The sequence below is a fragment of the Gopherus flavomarginatus genome, chromosome 21 (assembly GCF_025201925.1).
Source record: "Gopherus flavomarginatus isolate rGopFla2 chromosome 21, rGopFla2.mat.asm, whole genome shotgun sequence".
Lineage (NCBI taxonomy): Eukaryota > Metazoa > Chordata > Testudines > Testudinidae > Gopherus > Gopherus flavomarginatus.
The window spans coordinates 23,457,532-23,473,270 of record NC_066637.1 but is presented as its reverse complement, the minus strand read 5'-3'; the positions used below and the strand labels follow the sequence as shown (position 1 = coordinate 23,473,270).

General features: G+C 52.8%; 1 non-coding gene across 1 annotated transcript; it reads right to left on the bottom strand.

Annotated features, from left to right (window-relative positions):
• Positions 1–14,592: 14,592 nt before the first annotated feature.
• TRNAQ-CUG (transfer RNA glutamine (anticodon CUG)) lies at positions 14,593–14,664 on the bottom strand. The gene has a single exon. It is a non-coding gene; the product is annotated as a tRNA-Gln (tRNA).
• Between the last annotated feature and the right edge of the window lie 1,075 nt (positions 14,665–15,739).

Here is a 15,739-nt window from a genome sequence, read left to right as displayed (position 1 = left end):
GGATTAGGGGAACAGGTGATGTGAGGCCAGGACGTTGGGGTAGGGGCCGTGTGGGGGCAGGACCCCAGGAGGAGGGGGCAGGGGCAGGGCTTTGGGGAATGGGGCAGGGATTAGGGGAACAGGTGATGTGAGGCCAGGACGTCGGGGGTAGGGGCAGTGTGGGGGCAGGACCCCAGGAGGAGGGGGCAGGGGCAGGGCTTTGGGGAATGGGGCAGGGATTAGGGGAACAGGTGATGTGAGGCCAGGACGTCGGGGTAGGGGCCGTGTGGGGGCAGGACCCCAGGAGGAGGGGGCGGGGGCAGTGTGGGGGCGGGACCCCAGGAGGAGGGGGCGGGGGCAGTGTGGGGGCGGGACCCCAGGAGGAGGGGGCGGGGGCAGTGTGGGGGCAGGACCCCAGGAGGAGGGGGCGGGGGCAGTGTGGGGGCGGGACCCCAGGAGGAGGGGGCGGGGGCAGTGTGGGGGCGGGACCCCAGGAGGAGGGGGCAGGGGTAGTGTGGGGGCGGGACCCCAGGAGGAGGGGGCAGGGGCAGGGTGGGGGCAGGACCCCAGGAGGAGGGGGCAGGGGCAGTGTGGGGGCAGGACCCCAGGAGGAGGGGGCAGGGGCAGTGTGGGGGCGGGACCCCAGGAGGAGGGGGCAGGGGCAGTGTGGGGGCAGGACCCCAGGAGGAGGGGGCAGGGGCAGGGTTTTGGGGGGAGGGCGGAGCTCGGGGAATGAGGAGGATTAATTCGGTTCAGTGGCAGGTTTGTCTGCGGGTGACACTGGCACTGCAGGGGGGTTAAAGCCGGGCTCACCCGAGGGAGGAGGACGGGGCTGGGTGGCCGGGCACAGCGGGAGTTCGGGGAGTGACAAGGAGCCGGTTCCAAGGCCCATCGGACACCCCCAGAAACCAGCTCACACCCAGACGGGGGGTTCCAGCCCCAGCGAACAAGGGGCGCTGGGAACATCCCCGCGGTGCAGACAAATGTACCGAGTCACCGGGCAGAGACAGACCCGGCACTGACCTGCCCCCCCCGTCCTCGGCCTCCGCCCCCCGCGCTCCCGCCCCCGCCCCGATCAGCTGCTTTGTGCGGGGGTGAAAGGGGCGAAGCGGCGCGGCACGTTCCCACGCGGAGCAGGTTCACACACTGCAGGGGGGGCGGGGCTCTCTGGGGGGCGGAGTTGGGGGGGTGTCATGTTGACCCAGGGACCTGCCCTCACCTGGGCTCGAGAGGACGGAAGCGCCCCGGGGCAGGCTGGGAGTTGTAGTTCATGGCTCGTCTCAGAGCGGAAGTGACGTACAGGGCAGAGCCAGCGCAGCGTGAAAGGGCTTCACCCCGCCCCCTCCCCAGCTGGGCCTGGAGGGCAGCGGGTGGGGGGGGGGCGGTAAGCTGCCTGGGAGCAGCCCCACAAGCGGCAGCCTGGGGCTGCAGGGCCTTGAACCTCCCCCAACCTGCCCCCCAGTGTCCCCCCCGTCCGCTGTGACTCTCCTGCCAGCACCGCCCCCTCCTCTCCCTCCGTAGGGCCCCAGCAGCCCCTTCAAGCCCCCCCAACCAGCCCCCCAGTGTCCCCCCATCTGTTGTGACCCTCTCGCCAGCCCCACCCCCATCTGTGGGGATCCCTCAGCCCCCAGCATCCCCTCCCCCATCGTGTACACTCCACCTGGCCTTTCCCTTCGCTCCGACCTCCTCCTCCCCCTCCGTCCTCAGCACCCCGACACCGACCTCCTCCTCTCGCCCCACCCCTGACATCCTCCTTCCCGTTCTCAGCACCCCGCCCCCCCTTCCTCCTCCTCCCCCCCAACCCCGTCCTCAGCGCCCCACCCCTAACTGCCTCCAACCCATTTCTCATTGCTGGAACCCACTTTCCCATCCCCCCACTCCCTCAGTCCATCCCCAGGGTGTGAGGTTCCTCATCTTCAATCTCTGCTACACCCAAACCTGCCAGGTTCCCCTTTTCAACCACTGTGGGGTCGTCCAACCCACCGACACCCATCCGCTCTGGGCTCTCTAAATCCCACATTCCCACAATGCACCTTGGTAACCCCACCCTCCTCTATCCCTAATCCCTCTATTCCCTTCCCTGGGGTCCTCCTGGACACCCCAACCCACAGTCAGGCCCCCACATACATCCCAGTCACTCACATGCTGAGCTACTTCTTCAGAGACCCCCACAGCCCGGCAAACTTCTCCATCCATGAGCCCTATGGACCTGTGGCCAGGAAGCTCCCACTTTGGCTGGGCAGGGTGTGGGTGTTAATCTTTTCCTGTCTTGTGTGTGCTGTGCTCACAAAGGCTTTTTGCTCCCTCGGGGTGAGGTGTGGTTTTGGCCGAAGATGAGGTGTTTGGTAGCCCTGTGGATGCTGTGTGGTGTCTGGAATGGGGCGTGTGTGTTCCCATCATTCCACTTCCCCTCTGCCTGCAGAGCTGAGGACAGACAGGTCTGAGGAGCAGAGCAGGAGCTCTGGGAAGGAGAAGAGCAATATGAAGATGGAGTGTAAGATGAGGCCAGGTAAGTTCTGTGGAGGGAGACACGCTGGACAGGGCCTAGGATTGGGGAGACAAGCAGGTGTGAGCCCTGGACTCAGATTTCTAATTGTAGCTATGATGGCAGAATGGGAGGAGGGTTGAAGCTGAAGCCCTGGTGTGCGGGAGTAGCGAGAAGAGGAACTTCACCACCATTGCTTTTTCTTTTCCTCTTGTGTTGTGTTTCATACCAAGGGAAAAGAAGTCGCGGGGATGGAGTCCAGCCCTGAGGTGAGATGGAAAGTGATCAAGAGCAGTGACAGCGTGAATCCTGTTGATGCCAGGCAAGAGCTGCCCAACTGGGACAAGAGTAACCGTCTCTGTCGGTGAGATGTGTATCTGGTTTGGGAAGGGCTCTGGTCACAGCCCTCCTGGCTCCAGGCAGGGACTTCCCGTTATCTGGGTGTGGGTTTCCGGACTATCTGTGGCTTCAAGGGAGATGATGTTGCCATTTGCGAGGGCTGATCATCTCTCTTGCGAGGAGTGGTGTGTGCTCCCTAGCAGAAAGTTGGATCCATGAGGGTGACTCCCTGTTCTGAATTTCTTTCTTCCTCCTAGGTTTCTCTCTCTGTGTTGGCCAACTTTCACTCAAACTCTCTCTGTCTCTCCTTTCATGGACACCTGTCATGTTCAGTTGCCTGCATTCTCTTTCTCTGCTCCCCCTTCCCCAGTCTCCTATGGACTCAGCTGGGTCTATCTGCCCATCGGCAGGGTCTCTGCCATACTGGGAAGGATGTGTCCTGCCTGCCAGGATAAGGGGGTTGCTCCTCCCACCCCCTATCTTCAGGGAGACCTCATTGCTGTAACTAGGTCACAGCGTGAGTGGCCAGTAATGTCTTTGGGGCTATGAGGTCTGAGACTGAGAAGGGTGGGCTCACAGTCATGGCTTTGGGCAGAGGAGAAGTGGGGCTGGGATTAGAGATGCCCCTTATCACCAGCTAGCTCCATTACTGCATCACCCAAAAGTCTTGCTCAGGGTCCATTATGCCTCCTTGTGCTGGGCACTGCAGGGACAGTCAGAGGGACAGCAGGATGCATGAGGAAATAGATGAGTGTGTGAGGCAGATGGGTTAAGGGGTGTGTGTGACATACATTGGGGACGGATGAGGGGTTGAGGGCTGGACGGACAGCGGGACAGATGGAGAGCTGCAGGGACGGATGGTGATGTCACAGGCTGGACTTGTGATGGGTTCAGCTCTTGGCCACTGGCTCTGTCATCTCCTGCCCCCATCTGCCCGTCTGACTCTGTCCCTGTCTCTCGCAGGCAGCACTCAGCAGAGTCTGGCCCTGTTGTTACACTGGTGCCTACATCCAGCGCACACCTGTGCATAATGTGCTGCTGGAGAGCTCAGGCAGGGAGAAGCATGTGGCTCATGGCTGCTGAACCAGCTACTCCAAACAGTGCCGCAGATCTCCCCCTCCTTGGGCAGCAACACCCTGACCGGGGGGTTCCCTGTCCCTCCTCGCTGCCAAAGCAGCCTGCTCAGCGCAGAAACCGAGGTCACCTGCCTCCGCCCAGCCTCTAGCTGGAGCTACTTCAGCCCCGAATTGCTGGTATCCAGCCTGGCCGGAGTTGGTGCGATGTCCTAGTGGAGTCCGTTCTTTCTCCCTGGTAGATTATGATTTTCCCCACTGCAGTTAGTTGCTCTTTCTCTGCTTCCCCATAGCCCCTCCCCAGTGATAGTGACCCCTGCTGGCCAGGAACGGGAGTGTCCTGTAGGTGCCTTCTTGTAGGAGCAGTGACTCCTGGTGGCGAGGGGCAGCAATGCCTGGCATGTATCCCCCCTGGCATTGCTGCCGAGACCCCTGGTGGCAACTGAGGGCAGTTGCCTATGTGACCCCACTACTGCCATTGCGCCTGTGAGCGCTGGTGGGTAGGTGAGGCAGGGCCCTGTATGTACATCAGCCATTGGGGCAGGGCCCTCTGTGTATCCCACTCTCATCTCGACTGTAAGCTGTCTAAACTCCTACCTGCCTCATGGGGCCACAACCGTGGTACCCCCAACCCACCCAGCAATGTTGTCAATCTATCCAACTACACACTCAGCCCAGAAGAAAAGCCTGTCCTATCTCGGAGACTCTCTTTCTGCCCTGCCACCTCTACCAACATGATACAGTTCTGCAGCAATCTGGAAGCCTACTTTCGCCGTCTCTGATACAAAGAATACTTTCAGGACAATACTGAACAGCGCACTGATACACAGATACCCTCCCACCAACAGCACAAGAAGAAGGACTCCTCCTGAGGGTCGAAATGACAGTCTGGACCCATACATTGAATGCTTCCGCTGACGTGCACAGGCAGAAATTGTGGAAAAACAACATTGCTTGCCTCATAACGTAAGTCGTGCAGAACGCAATGCCATCCACAGCCTCAGAAACCACCCAGACATCAAAGAGGCTGATAAAGGAGGTGCTGTTGTCATCATGAACAGGTCTGACTACCAAAAGGAGGCTGCCAGACAACTCTCCAACACCAAATTCTACAGGCCACTTCCCTCAGATCCCACTCAGGAATACACTAAGAAACTGCAAAATCTACCCAGGACACTCCCTACACTAACACCGGAACAAATCAACATACCCTTAGAGCCCCGACCAGAGTTATTCTATCTACTACCCAAGATCCACAAACCCGGAAATCCTGGATGCCCCATCATCTCGGGCATTGGCACTCTCACTGAAGGACTGTCTGGATATGTGGACTCTCTACTCAGACCCAATGCCACCAGCACTCCCAGCTATCTCTGTGACACCACTGATTTCCTGAGGAAACTACAATGCATTGGTGACCTTCCAGAAAACACCCTCCTAGCCACCATGGATGTAGAGGCTCTCTACACACAGATGAAATACAAGCTGTCAGGAACAGAATCCCTGATGATGGCGCAGCACAATTGGCTGCTGAGCTCTGTGCCTTTATCCTCACACACAACTATTTCAAATTTGATGACAATATATATCTCCAGATCAGGGGCACCGTTATGGGCACCCGCATGGCCCCACAATATGCCAATATTTTTATGGCCGACCTGGAACAACGCTTCCTCAGCTCTCGTCCACTCACGCCCCCTTCTCTACCTACGCTACATTGATGACATCTTCATCATCTTGACCCATGGGAAGGAGTCTCTGGATAAATTCCACCACGATTTCAACAGCTTCCACCCCACCATCAGCCTCGGCCTGGACCAATCTACACAGGAGGTCCACTTCCTAGACACCACGGTGCAAATAAGTGATGGTCACATTACTACCACCCTATACCGAAAACCTACCGACCGCTATGCCTACCTTCATGCCTCCAGCTTCCATCCCGGACACATCACATGATCCATTGTCTACAGCCAAGCACTGAGGTACAACCGCATCTGCTCTAACCCCTCAGACAGAGACCAACACCTACAAAATCTCCACCAAGCATTCTCAAAACTAAAATACCTGCACGAGGAAATAAGGAAACAGATCAACGGAGCCAGACGTGTACCCAGAAGCCTCCTACTGCAAGACAAACCCAAGAAAGAAACCAACAGGTCTCCACTAGCCATCACATACAGTCCCCAGCTAAAACCTATCCAACGCATCATCAGGGACTTGCGTGGCAGGCCGGTCCTCGCCCACAGGCAACCTGCCAACCTGAAACATATTCTCACCAGTAACTGCACACCGCACCATAGTAACTCTAGCTCAAGAACCAATCCATGCAACAAACCTCGATGCCAACTCTGCCCACATATCTACACCAGCGATACCATCACAGGACCTAACCAGATCAGCCACACCATCACCGGTTCATTCATCTGCACGTCCCCAATGTAATATACGCCATCATATGGCAGCAATGCCCCTTTGCTATGTACATCGGCCAAACTGGACAGTCACTACGGAAAAAGATAAACGGAGACAAATCAGATATTAGGAATGGCAATATACAAAAACCTGTAGGAGAACACTTCAACCTCCCTGGCCACACTATAGCAGACCTTAAGGTGGCCATCCTGCAGCAAAAAAACTTCAGGACCAGACTTCAAAGAGAAACTGCTGAGCTTCAGTTCATCTGCAAATTTGACACCATCAGCTCAGGATTAAACAAAGACTGTGAATGGCTTGCCAACTACAAAACCAGTTTCTCCTCCCTTGGTTTTCACGCCTCAACTGCTAGAGCAGGGCTTCATCCTCCCTGATTGAACTAACCTCATTATCTCTAGCTTGCCTACATATATATACCTGCCCCTGGAAATTTCCACTACATGCATCTGACGAAGTGGGTATTCACCCATGAAAGCTCATGCTCCAAAACGTCTGTTAGTCTATAAGGTGCCACAGGATTCTTTGCTGCTTTTACAGATCCAGACTAACACGGCTACCCCTCTGATACTTTCAGGATATGTTTTGGTTCTGAGAGGTGAAAGGCTGCTCTGTGTGTGATGTTATGGAGTGACGTAGCAAAGGTTGATTGCAGAGGTGATGCATGTGCCACAAAAGTTGTGGAGTCCCTCCCCTAGCTCTGGCCCCAGAGTCCAGAATTTACATAAACCCACCCGCTGACCTGTGACTAAGAATCTGGTTGCAGAGGTATTTCGTGTCCCACAGCTGACTTCCCACAGTCCAATCTGCAAAATTTTCTTGTTGTCTGAGGGGAAAGAAGCATTTTCCCCAACTATGGAGTTGTTTAAAACTTTCAGTGTGGAAATGAGATCAAAGCCCAGCAGCTTATGTATGTCTAAAAATTGCATTTAGTCATTAATCATTTTTTATCTGTGGTATTGATCCAAATATGAATTAGAATGATAAAAAACTCTATTTTTAAACTAGAGAGATACAAAGGACATAAAATGTGCATTTAAACATTTCACAAGAAAAGCATGCTGCTAAATACAAATATTCCTTTTCAATCTCTCTTATTTCACTATCCTTTGGAACCCATGTCCCTTGCCTAACGAGAGTTATGTAGGTTCGGGTGAGTCCCGAAATCATGAACTGCTAAGTTCCGTTCTACTGTCTTTGATTCATATCACCAGAATAACTGTACTTTATTACCCCTGCCCTAATAAGAAAGAGACCGGGGATCCCACAGCAGCTGAAATAACCCTTTGGACATGCACCCCCATCATGCAATGCGGGGTGGGTGTGAGCATGCATATCAGCAACAAAAGGCCTTTACAACAGATCACCAACAGATGTCAGGGTAAAGTTCATTCTCACCTTGCTTACATCCTCCCCCTAGCCAAGAATTGGTGGTCCTGATAAATCACATTCCCTGTTATACCAACACATTGATATTGAAGGTGAAGTTATGGCTAGCAAAAGTAGCCACCCATCTCTGCCTTGTAGCATCCAGCTTAGCCCTTGTTAACACATAAGTCAGTGGATTGTTCTCTGTCCACACCTGAAACTGAGCACCACACAAGTAGTCTCGAAATTTCTCAGTGATGGCCCATTTCAAGACCAAGAACTGCTGCTGGTGGTGGGATAGCGAGTTTCGCTATCAGACAGTCCTCAGCTGGCAATGCCTACAGATTTACATTTCCTTCCACTTCCTGGTACGGGACTGCTCCCAGACCCTCCAAACTGGCATCAGCATGCAGGATAAACAGCTTGTTTGGGTTAACAAGGACTTGGACTGGCACATGAATCAGGCAAATTATTATTTCCCGTAAAGCTCTGTCACTTCTCTCATCCCACCATGTCCCAAATGGAGAAGAGAGGAGCCCCTCCCATGTCCCAGTCCAGGAACACCAGAGTGTGGTGTGGTTGTGACTCAGTCCAGGTCTGCTAGTGCTGCAGAGGAGAAGATTTCCTTCCTCAGTCCAGGTCAACTGGAATTGTTGTTGCAGTGGGGAAAAGCTGTCTTTCATCTGGTTCTTAGATGCTTTGGTGAAAGGGGACAGGCAGAGGCTTTTTTCTTCCCTCTGCAGCTCAAATTGCACACTTCTTCTCTACTTTTTGCTCTAGCTTGACTTCTCTCTTGCATCTCAATTTTCTCTTTCCTGGCCTCATTCCAGAGCATTCACAGCCCAATTCTCTATCCTAACCCTGAGCTCTCTACTGCGCCCTGAATGTCTCATTCTAACCCCACCCCAGAGTCTGCACCCCCAGAGCCAGTGCCTTCATCCCTCTGCATTCCAACTCTCTGTCCCATGTAGCCTGATATAGGGTGTACTAATAATATTAATTTGGATAATTTGATGAAAATTTAATTGATTAGCTTACATGTTATTTAATTTAATTGAGTTACAAAGTTACATTTGCATTACTGCTGTTCAAAAGATACATATGGCATTATATACAACAAAGTTTTGGTTAATATACTCACAGCCTTCCTTGATAACCTAGTGGTAAGAGACACAGGACCAGCCTTGCAGTTCAGGTTTCTCAATTCTTAAGTGAAAGATGCTGTGCTTAGGGAAAGCTAGTGTTACTTAGGGTTTACTTGAATATGTTAAACTTAAAATCAAAACCTAATAAACAAAGACTAAAAACGTAGGGAAACCGAACTTAGCCTAGTTCCCTTGAAACTTAAAGTTTCAGAACAAGTACAGCCTACTGCTAGTACATAGAGAGAGAGTGGAGGACGTAAGTCACAATGATAGAGCAAAGTGCTCTAGCGAGGTGGCTTACCTCTTTTATAGGGCACAAGGGCCGGAAATCCTTCCTCCTATGCCCAAATTTCATTCCTCACCCACAAAACATTTGGGTACATTTACTTCATAGACTAGTATGTTTGTGCTTGTTCATGACATGTACATATGCACACAAGTTACCTTGTAGTGTACCTGTTAAATCTGTGGGTACAACACTGAATAAAACTCTATGCCATTCTCCATTGTCGATTGGTCTAAGTAAAGGTCTTGGACAGGCATGGGTACTTATCTATTTAAGTAACATGAGAGAGGTCGATTTTCCTCTCTGAGTAAAAGGTCACAATATAGATATGCTAACTTTGCCTTAGCTTAACATACAGGATATGGCCTCTAGGTTCTCGTAAGTCATGTGTCTCAGTCTCCTAATCATTTTTATTGCCCCCTTCTGCACTCTCTCCAGTTTGTCCACATCCCTTCTCATGTGGGTCCCAACCCCAAAAGTACTCACATTTTACCTCATTGACCCCAAAATGCCAGCTTTTAATATGTAAATAGGGTGCTGCCATGGTCAAGTCACTCCCGAGCTCTCCAGCGGAGCCTGCTGGCACAGAACAAGGTGAAAATTAGCCAGGATGTCACTCAGTCAAATCCCTGTGCTCCTCGCAGCTGGTATCAGAAAGCTCCAAGATGGATCATTTCCCTTTCTCTCATCAGCTTCAGGCCCCAGGGTTACAAATGCACAAACCAGTTGGGATTCTCCCCTGGCCTCAGGGTGTGGGGCTGCTCTGAGGGGATGGACTTGCACACTTGGGATATTAGTGCAAAGATACAATTTCAATTTCTCTTAGAGAAATTGGAGGGCAATTTATATTTGGTACAAATCTTATTTAGTGAAAGAAAAGCTGCAGTGACAGCCTGGTTACTGGGGTGCAAAACACCTTCCTCCTGGGAGAAACAAGAAGTTAGAATTAGAAATTTACATCGTTTGTTCCAGTGTTGGTACAGGTTTAATTTGCTTCTGTGTAGGTTTGTTTCAGGCTGTGACCATTTTGGTTTATTGGGTTGTTTTGTTTTTTTTAGTTGGAATGGAGCTTTTAATTGACATTTGCTGGATTCAAATGGCTGACTTGCAACACCAGTTTTGACATAGTTCTGCATATTTTATTACGATTTGACCAGTATTCAAGGATTCAATTCCTTTATAGGAGGTTTTAGAGGTCATGCTTATTTATTTGATGTTATTTTATCATTCTGCTGTAGCACACTTTTTTGATAAAATGTTGAAATTATTAATTTACAGCATTTGTTAGTTTTTATTTTTACAAACAAAGTTTTTCTTAATGTTTGGGTTTTAAATTAAGCCTTGTTTTTGGTTTCAATTTTTCATTTAGGTTTTGGTTACTGATGGGATCTTTAAGAGAACTTTTCATTCAGTACTAAAATTTGGACAGATTTAGAATATTTTAAGTAAACTGTGTTTACTATTTTATTTTAATAAAGTTTGTATTGCTGTAAACCCTAGCCGAGGGGAGAGGAGATGAACCTGGCCTTTAACTGAGAAGGAACAGAGGCATGGCCCCCGTGAAGGGTGAGGCCAGGTGATGGAGGACTCAGCTCCCCAATTTTTTTTGTCTAGCCCATCTCAGGCCTGGTCTACACTACGCTGTTAAACTGATTTTAACAGCGTTAAATCGATTTAACACTGCACCCGTCCACACTACACTGCTCTTTATATCAATTTAAAGGGCTCTTTAAATTGATTTCTGTACTCCTACAAAACGAGAGGAGTAACGCTGAAATCGATATTACTATATCGGATTAGGATTAGTGTGGACGCAAATCAACGTTATTGGCCTCATTATTTTACAGTAGCTACCCACAGTGCACCACTCCAGAAATTGACGCTAGCCTCGGACCATGGACGCACACCACCGAATTCATGTGCCTAGTGTGGATGGTCACAATCGACTTTATAATATCTGTTTTATAAAATCGGTTTAAGCTAATTCGAATTTATCCTGTAGTGTAGATGTAGCCTCAGTCCCCCACTAAAGGAGAAGAATCTGATGTCACCCCTGCAGGTCACTGAGTGTCACTGCTGCTCCATGGGAAACATGCTCTGTGCCTTACCCAGATTGGTGGGAAACACACTCTGTGCATTACCGTGACTGGTCCGTGGGTGTCACTGCTTGTAGAGGGCAGACACACGCTGTGCATTACGCCACCTGACCAGTGGGTGTCAGTGCTGTATCAAGGGAAACACCTTCTGTGCATTACCTTGAATGACCACGAGGTGTCACTGCTGCTCCAAGGGAAACACCTTCTGTGCATTACTCTGACTGCCCACTGGGGGTCACTGCTGTTCCAAGGGAGGCATAAGAGCGGCCAGACTGGTTCAGACGCAAAGTCCACCTAGCCCAGTATCCTCCTGTCTTCTGACAGTGGCCAGTGCCAGGTGCCCCAGAGGGAATGAACAGAGCAGGGAATCATCAAGCGATCCATCCCCTGTTGCCCATTCCCAGCTTCTGACAAACAGAGGCTACAGGCACCATCCCTGCCCACCCTGGCTAATAGCCCTTGATGGATCTATCCACCATAAACTTATCTAGTTCTTTTTTGAACCCTGTTATAATCTTGCCCTTCACAACATCCTCTTGCAAGGAGTTCCACAGGTTAACTATGCAACTGCCTTGAGTTTACCCCCCCTCCCCTGGCCAGGTTGTATATGGAAAAGAGGATGAGGATGAGGAGAGCCATGATGTGTCTGTCAGTGGCTGGTGCCTCAGTTTCCTCTAGGCAACAGTGCTGCAGGCTCCTTTGGTCTGTGCCCATGCAACTGTGTCTTGGGAAGGAGGAGTAGAGGCTCATTCTTCCCAGCCCCATGCCCCACCCCCAGCAGCTGGGGAATCCAGGCCAAATTTAATCCTGGTAGCTGGGCTGGGATTAGCCTGGGCTGGGGTAGGGCTGGGGAGGAATTGGGAGGGAGACAGACGCACCTGCTGTGAGGGAAGATCCTCCCATTCCCTGCCAACCCCATTCACTCCTTGCAGCACAGCACCCCCTAGCATTTCTTTCTCTGTCATGGGAGCTGTCTGCTGCTTGCTTCTCCCTTAGCATCATCTCTCCCCATCCTGGAGCACTGGCATTGCCCATCCTGTGCAAACAGGGAGGCCCCGGTGTGCCCCATGGCACTGCCCTGCAATTGTGGGGGCAGCTGTTGGATGGAGCCATATCAAAATATGGGGGTGAGCAAGGCTGGGGACCAGGACTCCTGGGTTCTCCCCTCAAATATGGGAGGGGAGTGGAGATTAGGGGGTAGAGTGGGGGAGGGACAGGGCTGGGATCCAGGGCTACTGCTTTTTCTGGTTTTCTCCACCTCCTGCAGCTGCCTCGATCCTTTCAATGTGTTTCTTGTTCCATATTCATTTGCTGACTTGTGTAAATCACCCCAGAGGTGGCTGCATCTCAGTGTTGGGTGAGGCACCCTTGGCTGCATCACCTCCTAACCGTGTCTCTCTCCCCCTTCGGGTGACCTTGCAGCACTCAGCAAACATCCTCAAGATCATGGGGCACTTTGAGCACTGCGCAGTCAGGGGCCAGGCGCCCAGCCCTCCCTCCAGAGAATGAGACACAGCATCGACTACTTTTTACAGGGATTAAAAAGGGGCAAAGGAGGGCAAATCAGAGGAGTAGGTGGCCAGGGTCTGAGTAGGGGGTGGAAATTGACTGATCGGGGGTCAAGCAGCTGGAGGCAGAGTTAGGAGAGAGACTGAAGGCAAAGTCAGGGAGGTGGGAAGCAGCCGGAGTTAAGCCCGGAGGGAGGCGCTGCCAGAGGGTTAAACCCCGGCACAGGCAGGGGCCGAGGGGGAACAGTTATCCCGGTGGGCTGAGACTCCAGTGTTTGCAAACATGGGTGGGGGGAGCAGAGGGCTTTTTTATTTCCCCTCTCACAGGCAGCACCTCTCAGCATGGACTTCCCAGGGCTGGGCTCTTAAAGGCACAGGCATCCCACTGCCTAGACCCTGCAGCTCCTCTCTGATGTAACCTACTGAGGTGCTGCAGTAGGAGACTCAATTCAGTGACTCTGGGCATTCCCTATACGCCCCACAGCCAGGGGGCTGTACACCCCCTTCCCCGATTGTCCCCAACACCCCCTCCCTCAGTGGTCAGGTAGTTACATGCAGCTCTGCCAATGTTGTCATTGGTTGCAAATTTGAATGGAAATTGAAACGTTAACACACTTTAAAAGCAGATACAACGTCTGAAAACTACTTGTACCTGAGAAAGTCAAATAGGTTTGGAAAGTCTGGACAAAGCCGGGTTTCCTCACCCAGCTGTTGTGTTTGCTGACAATGTTGGTGCATTGGCTTCGGCAGTGTTGGCCAACCTTAGAATTTCAAATGATGATTTGTAAGCGAGGTGTGAATGAGCTCTCCCCTGGCAGCTACTGATGACCAGGGTTGGGAGGAGGCTTTGGGACCAGACTGTATTTACATGAACTCACCTACTCTGCTGAGGTATCCAGCGGACAGAGCTGGGCTGCCTCTGCTCTAGGTGTCCGGAGGAGGGAAGGTGTGTGGGACTCCAGCCTGGGACTCTTCCTCCCTCCTGCCAAGCCCTGACTATTAATCCCAGCCCTGGCACTCCTTTCTTCAAGTGCCATGTGGGCCAGAGGAAACGTGTGGTAGGAAGCACAAGGGCCAAGCTTGTGAACATCAGGTGCAGCAGCAAGAATCCCAACTATCAGGGTAGCAAGTTCTAGAGCCCTAACCCATTGTGGCCATCCCTGCCAAAGACCTGGCTCTAGGAGGTGTGAGTCACCCAGCAGGAGGTGAAAGATTCACTCTTACACAGCTGGAGACAGGGGAGTTGAGCTCTGGGGCATTACCACAAGCATGGGTGGGTGGCAAGTTTGTAGAAATTTTGGTGTTGCCCAGAACCCGCCCCCAAACTCCACCCCCACCTGCCTAAGGCTCTGGGAGGGGGTTTGGGGGGGATTAGGGTGCAGGATTCAGGCTTTAGGATGGAGTTTGGGTGCTGGGTGCAGGCTCCGGCAGGGTTGTAGGAAGGGGTGAGAGGTGCAGGCTCTGGGGGTGGGAAGGAGTGTGTGGGAAGGGGTGCACCCTCTGGGAGGGAGCGTAGGGCTGAGGATGAGGGATTCATGATGCAGGAGGGGGCTCAGGACTGGGGCAGAGTATCAGGGTTCAGAGGGAGCTCAGGGTTGGGGGTGTTGGAAAGGCTGAGGGCAGCCTGCACTAGGACTCTGGGCAGCAGTTCTGCCCAGAATCCCTCTACTCCAGCAGCAGGAGCAGGCAGGGGACAGGCACATGCTGCTTTTTGTCAGGCAGGGTTGCACCACAGCAGAGGGGAGGGGTGCCAGGCAGGGGCCAGGGGAAGAGACCCAACTCCAAATATTGCTGGAGCAGGGCCCCCAACCCTGAATGTTCCTGGAGCACGAGCACCACACATGTATATAACCTGCCGCCTATGACCACAAGCCAACACAAGGTCCCACTGAGATTTGAACTCAGATTACAGGATACAGAGTCCTGAGCGCTGCCCATTGCACCATGGGACCAGCTTGTGCTGCCTTCTCTGCACATCGGTGACCCTCATGAGGTGGCTTGTATAAGGGGACTCTTGGTCCTTTACTAAAACTTAGTGTGTGTGTGTGGGGGGGGGTTGGTTGGCTAGTTCCCAGCACCAATAGAAGGGGGAAGGATCAATGGGAAATCAGGACCCTGAGACTGACAGTCCCCAGGGACAATGGGGAGAGGCCAAAGCTCCAAGTTAGCTGCACTGACAGGCCAGGCAGTGTAATGAGGGAGTCACCAGGCCAGGGGGTCCTATCCTCCATGTGAGCTGGAACTGCCTGGGTGAGAGTGGGGCAGAGCTAAGGAGAGAGCAGGAGCCCGAGAAGAGCCGGGGAGCAGAGCTGTGCAGGTGTAGTGCCAGAAACTGCTGCATGTAGGAATTTGCAACCTGTAGCAGTTACTGATACCTGAGTTTGTTCTTATTTGCTGACTTGTCCTAATTGGCTAAAACTTGACAGTGGTTTCTCTAACAAAGGCCAGTCCCTGGCCCCTTGGTCCAGACATCCTCCTTCATATCAGGCTAGGGTGACCAGATGTCAAAGATGAAATATTGGGATGTGGGGGGCGGAGCAAAAAAAAAAAAGCCAGAGGGCCCCCCTGCCGCCAAGCGGAAGTGGCACAACCCCATCTCCAATCAATTCTTGGCTCCAACCTCTGCTACACCCCCAGCTCCCCCATCCTCTCAGTCCTGGGCCCAGGCTGGGCTCCAAGCTCTGCATCCGAGCCATGATCCGGGCCCCTCCTGCAGCTCCCGGGCAAGGGGTGAACCAGGCAGCTCCTGGCAGGAGCGTGTCCGCCTCACTTGTGTCTCTGCCCCCCGCCCACCTGGGCCCTGCCTGCTCCGTGCTGCCCCCACCCCAATGCGCTGCCCGCAGGCTGCAGGGCTGGAGCAGCTTCTGCGCTGCGCTTCTGGCCATGGCCATGGCCAGTGTGCAGACCTGCAGGGGAGGGACACAGCCTTCCCTCTCCAGGTCTGCAAGAGGAATGTAAAGGGGCCGTTCCTGCGGGAGTAAGGCGCTGCCATCCCTCCCTAGCTCTGCCAGAGGACTGGGCAGCAGC